Source organism: Etheostoma spectabile, unplaced genomic scaffold, assembly GCF_008692095.1.
Source record: "Etheostoma spectabile isolate EspeVRDwgs_2016 unplaced genomic scaffold, UIUC_Espe_1.0 scaffold00005748, whole genome shotgun sequence".
NCBI lineage: Eukaryota > Metazoa > Chordata > Actinopteri > Perciformes > Percidae > Etheostoma > Etheostoma spectabile.
This window is the reverse complement of record NW_022603294.1, coordinates 56,428-62,949: the sequence shown is the minus strand read 5'-3', so window position 1 is coordinate 62,949 and position 6,522 is coordinate 56,428.

The window sequence follows — 6,522 nt, the reverse complement described above, 5'->3', positions numbered from 1 at the left end:
AGCTGCAGTGTTATGTGTTTGTTTTGTCTGATTGTTTGAGTTTGTCTCTCATCATGCTTCATCACTGCCACTATTGCATTAAACCTCACCAATTCTCAATTTGACCCCCAGCCTCCTTTTCCTCAGAATCCGAATTGCGACGAACGCGATTTAAGTTATGAATTTCTTACACTACCAGAGCAAACTGAAGTAAATACAGGAATATCATCATAGAAACAAAGGAATACACTTTTATTTTTAAACTTTTTTGTTTAGTGCACACTTTTTGGAAGGGAAACAATCTGATGTGCATTTTGTGGCATTTACACACTTTTCAATTACTATGATACTATGACTTTTTTCACTTGTACACTATACAACTGTTTTCTGTCTCGTGAAGCACTTTTGTCTTATAAAAAACTTAAATTTATACAACCAATTCAAAACATTACAACTGTTTTAAATATGCTGTTAGTCTGACAGTTTCTGAATGAGTTTAGGAGATCTTTTGACAATTCCTTTAAATTAAACTTAAGATCCACCCCAAACCTGGTATCTGTAGCCTCAGCCCGCCCCCTCTCAGTATCACCTGGGTATCGCCTCGCCCCTCTCTAACCAGCAGCTGTAGAACAAACATTTCCACTTCTCCTGCCGTGAGTTATTGGGACCCAAACCGACAACCACCCGCTGAGCAGGGAGAGTTTCTGGGACTCTGAGACAGACTAACAAAGCTGGTTCCAATGCGCATGGATGTTAGTCCAATGAAGTTATTAGGAATCTTAGCGGACCAAACCGGTGAGAACCTGGATTCATGACTAATGGAGCACGGTGTGATACCCCTACCGGTTTCCACAACAAGTGGTTACCGTCATAGACAGTTGAAATGTATAAAGAAAAATAAAGGTGTCTGTATGTTGTGTGTTACCTAACAACTGCCGTTGGGGCTGCCTGTGGCATGCCACAGATTCATCACACACAATCACAAAAGTATCCCTGGCGATAAATTTTTTTTTTTTACATCGTTTCAAAATCTACTGGCGCCAAAATGTTTGTCTAAGTTAGCACCACATCAAAAACCATATAATTTTGGGTCGAGGTGGTTGCGATCTTGTGGCAAAAAAAGAGTTCCCAGCCTGCAGCTTTACACAATAAGCTATCAAAGCGCTACAGGAAATCGCTTCCAGTTACCTATTTATCAACTACGTCACCAACCGGGTAACACTTTGTGGTGAGCTCATCTACAACAACTGGTTACCTTGCCTTAGTTTATGAAAAACCCGAAGTTAGTTATCACGTTTCTTTGGTCGCATCTATGGACAAATTGACTACTACTTCATCATAGCCACCTACTAAGCTATACATTGTGACTGACACACATTTTAACAGATCGAATAGTCAAATATTGTCAAAATACACAATTGCCAACGAGTCACAGAAAAGTGGTAGGCAATATGACGTAATTTGAATGCATGGAGTTTGGCTCCGAATTAACAAACATTTTAATGAGTCTTTCATCAAATCATTCCATCCAAACTGATGTCAAGTTGTTCTTACAGTGGTGCTCAAAAGTTTACATACACATGCTTAAATGACTAAAAAGAGGAATAAAAAAATCATGTTTGGAAATTTATTTTAATACCTAAATTAAAAAATGAGGTAAAATCCAACCTTTAGGACACCAATTTCTTTGTGAATGAATAACGTATTGTAAATAAATAAATGTTCTTATTAAAATACAGGGGTCATAAGTATACATACCCCTATGTTAATTCCCATAGAGGCAGGCAGATTTTATTATTAAAGGCCAGTTATTTCCTGGATTCAGGATATTATGCATCCTGATAAAGTTCCCTTGGCCTTTAGAAAATAGCCCCACATCATCACATACTCTTCACCATGCTTAGAGATAGGCATGGGATACTTTCTATAAATCATCTCTCAATGCAAATCAAACCAGGTATTAGTCTAACTGAAATAAAACCATGCCTATCTCTAAGCATGGTGAAGAGTATGTGATGATGTGGGCTATTTTAATTCTAAAGGCCAAGGGAACTTTATCAGATGCATAATATCCTGAATCCAGGAATAACTGGCTTTATAATAAAATCTGCCTGCCTCTATGGGAATTTAACATAGGGTATGTATACTTATGACCCCTGTATTTTAAATAAGAACATTTATTTATTTACAATACGTTATTCATCTCACAAGAAAATTGGTGTCCTTAAAGGTTGGATTTTACCTCATTTTTTAATTTAGGTATTAAAATAAATTCCAAAACATGACTTTTTATTCCTCCTTTTTAGTCAAACTTAAGCATGTGTATGTAAACTTTTGAGCACCACTGTAAATCAAACTCCAACACGGCACAGTAGCTATTGATATTCGTCAATGACCTTATTCTTTTAACATATCCTGGCTTGCAGCCTGGCATACAGCATGAGGAGCTGAACACCTTTTTGTGCCAAAAAGATGTTACTTTAGCAAGTAGAGGCATGTTTTTATAAAGTACATGCTGGACAAAAGTAGTTCTGGTTTAAGGTGGTCTCCCAACACACACCCAATGAAACAACAAACTGCATGTTGTGCACTGGATTCTGACAAAAAAAAAGCCAGTAGATTATTTAAACATTACTTTGTATGCGGATATTGTGAATGTGCTTACCCATGTCATCATGACCATCAATATTTATCCTGGACTTTGGCATGCATTGCCACATGGTCTGCATAGCTCCGACAAATTTTCTGACACATTACACAGGTGTAAACAGTTTCTCAGACACACTGATGATGATACATTGACATAAAAAAAAAAAACTGAATCCACTACGCCAGCTATTTCTTTCTCAACTGAGTAGTTGCTGCCTCATCAGTCCTGAAATCCACCAACTCACCTTTTAAAGACGAGCTCTGTAACTACAAAAGACTTAGTACAATTAGTAAAAGTCAATAGCTTTATTTAACAAAGGGTCAATTTGCACACATACCTTGCAGACCACTGCCCCACAGGATGTTGAATGCTGCTGGCGAGGATGGTCATTGTATCACAAGTCCATCGCGATATATGTATATTTTTGCGTCTCATGAAAGATCTGTAGATGCGTAAATATAGTTATTTGGAACTAAGAAAAATGTTATGACATTACCACTGACATAACCTGCTTGTGATATCCTTGCATTTTGTTAATTGGACAGGGTTTCCAAGGGATCAATGTAAAGCGCCCGCTTCTCCGTTGGCTAAATGACCTTCACAGTACACATAGATCATGTAAAGAGGATGAAATCTCACATTAAAATAGTCATTTTATAGTGTATGTACATTCTCACCACAAGTGTCCAGTGATGTTTGTCACAAACTGCTCCAAGTAAAACATCATAGGCCATTGGGTCAATCTGGAAACGTATACAGAATGAATAATAATTGTAGGTTTTGTAACCATTTATGAACAGAATTTGAAAGTAGTCACCTTCTTTAATCCCCTGAATGATCCTTGCCACATCGCAGTCATCTCAAATGAGTCGACAAGAAAGTACTTTGTTACAGTTTTTTGTGTAGTGTTTGAATGGTTGCATGGATAAATGCATTCAACACCTTAAGTGACAATTGTGTAGAGTTGCATATGGTATTGTAAATAGTTTTAGGCATGTACATTAAGATTTCATGATGATGAAAGACTTGCATTTACCTCACTCTCCACTGTCTTCAGGTGCCAGATGCAGGTCTCTGGCAAATATTTATAGGGTCCGACCTTGCTCCCACAACACCCCTTGCTGTTTTCCGGCCCAGATTCTGCTATTACTCTAATACCAGGTCCCACATCACAAAGCCATCATCGTGGCCCAATTCACGTTTTCTCTTCCGCACCCTCTGATGTGGCAATATATTGGCCTCCACTTTGGAGTAGACATCGGACAGTTTGGAAGTTAATGTTACCTCCTCATTTCCAGCCAGTGCATTTACTTCCTCGTCAGTTATCTGTAACATTGATGGTTGATAAATGAACACAAGTAACCTACAGGTTTTGAATATACCATTATTGACAAAGTTGTGTATACTGCAGGAAAAGGCCATTGTACCTGCCACTTATCTAGAATTTCAGAAGGGTAACGGGCCTCCCTCCACATGAGGTAAAATGGTGAATGTTTTGTGGTTATGTTTTTGGTGCGTAGACCAATACAGCCTACGTCGTCAGTCGCTTGGGGGCCCCTCACCATTTTTTTCAAAGCCCGGATATTGGAAAAGTAATAACGTTATTCACCATAGTTCCACAGTTATATTTTATATATAGAAATACATTAAGAAAAACATGATTCACACCCTTGAATGGTGCCATTGAGCCTTTCCACCAAGCCATTGGTTTGTGGGTGGTATGGAGCACACAGAGGCTTCTGGCAATGCCAAGCTTGGCACACATGTCCAGGTTAATCTGGCAGTGGATATAAAAATGAATGTGATGTTTTTCCCCAGTGATGTGATAAACAACAATACAATAATATCAAATGTCTCCAAATTTGACTTACTTGTTTATATTAATTCTTTGCCCTGTTCTATAAGAATGCGTTTGGTGCACCAATATATATTCCGATATAAAGAAGTCCATGATGCATTCGGAAACTTCTCAGCTGTCTGGTTGGTTTGCAGTAGTAATATCTGATTAAATAACCACATTTTTGTATGGACAGTAGTATTTGTGTTATAAAAACTTCTTTAGAGGTCTGATCTTACATTTTATAATGTCTAAAGAAATCCGTTTTTAGATCGTCTTTTGTGTCTGTTTTTTTTGAGTTGTGCTCTGACCAGAATGTCCCCAAGGTTTTTAGTTATTCTGAAAGCCATTAGTCTGATCTTTGAGGAAGACATTGTTACCTCCAGCAGAAATAAAAATATTTAATTGTTTTATAAATTTGACATTTTCAATCGAATAGGTAAATATAATGGGAAAGATTGGTTCCAGACACACAGGTTTAACTCGGGTAAAGGTTCTCAATAGTGAGTGATGGTTTGGGTGATGGCTAGATCTAAAAAACCCCGCATGCGTGTCAGTCTCCTTGAAAAAAAAAACCTTGACCTCTAGTTTGTGTATCGGGGAAATCAGTCCCCCCTTGAAGGTCATTGTGTCCAGAAAGTCTATGGAGTCCAGACTAATAGTGGATTGAACCTTAATGGACTGCCTGTCGTTGTTGAAGGTGAGTACAAACTGCTCAAAATCCTCTTTAGAGTGTTGCCAAACTCCCCAAATGTCATCCAAATACCAAAAGTAAAGTAGCTTTTTTTGGGCAGGATTCCAGAGCGCTTTCCTCCCATTCAGCTGTGAATATATTTGCATACAAGGGTGCAAAACGTTTTCCCATCGCCGTGCCTTTGATTTGTAAAAAATATTGGCCATCAAATTCAAAATCATTGTCAGTGAGGTTAATTTTAATTGGATAATTTCTCTGTTGGGTCTTCTACTGTCCGGTTGTTTTTGGAGGGCGTTTTAAACCGCTGATAGGCCTTCTGGGGTTTGTACATTAGTGTACAGGTTGTCTTCATCAAGAGAGAAAAGAAAAGATGAGGACGGTAGTTGAATATTTTTGATTTTATCCACAAAATCGTAGACGTCCTTGATGCAGCTAGGATGTAACATCGACAGGGGTTTTAAATAAAAATCTATGAACTCTGCCATGTAATATGTCTCGCTCTCACAGTCAGAGACAATAGGGCGGCCTGGGGGAATACAGAATGGGAGGCCATGATTCTCTGTTTTTATGGGTGGACCTCGGGATAAAGGGTAAGTGCACAATCAGGTTTATCTTTATAATAAACGGACAATTTCAGTTTTCTGTTGTAATTCTGTAAGTCCATTCTAGTCAGATCTTTGAGATCTTTGTGACTTAGCCCTGTATTTAGCAGCAAGGTCTGCGCCGCTGTCAGCTGGAAGGATTCACATCAGTTAATGACAGCTTTTAAACCTGTTTCCTTTTTACTACTTACAGGGTTACCGTGTTTAAATGCAGGATGTGTTCCCCGGTCTGCTTGGACCAGTGGATGAGGTCCTTGTCCACAGTGAAATTGTTTCTGGACAGCTGGGGGATGGAGTTGTAGTTGGCCAGAATGTGGTTGTTCAGAAGTCAAGTGGGAGAGGGGAGGATCTGCACCATTCAATCGGGGGGTCGTCTGGACTTCTGCTACTCTTTGTGCAGAGTTTGCTCTGAGTGCTTCCCACTGCGTTGTTCTGAGTGGGATTCCTGGCTGTGATTGGGGTGGAGGGTTCCGCTCCAGAAGCTCTAACAAAACTTAGCTCAAGAGTCTCCTCATCACAGGTTGGGCGCCTTGAGCTGTAGCTGAAAGAGGGGTAGGAGAAGCAAGAGATTGTGGAAGCATTGTTTCCCCCATCCCCTGAGGAAAAGATACAAAAAATATATTGAAACTGACTTGAAACTTTGTCACTGCAATTTTACTTCAGAATCAGTGATATATTTATGATTATCATATCTGTTGCTTGCTCTAGAAATACTAGAACTGTTGAGTCTGTGGTCTAGGACAAAGCGTGGTCCTGACCT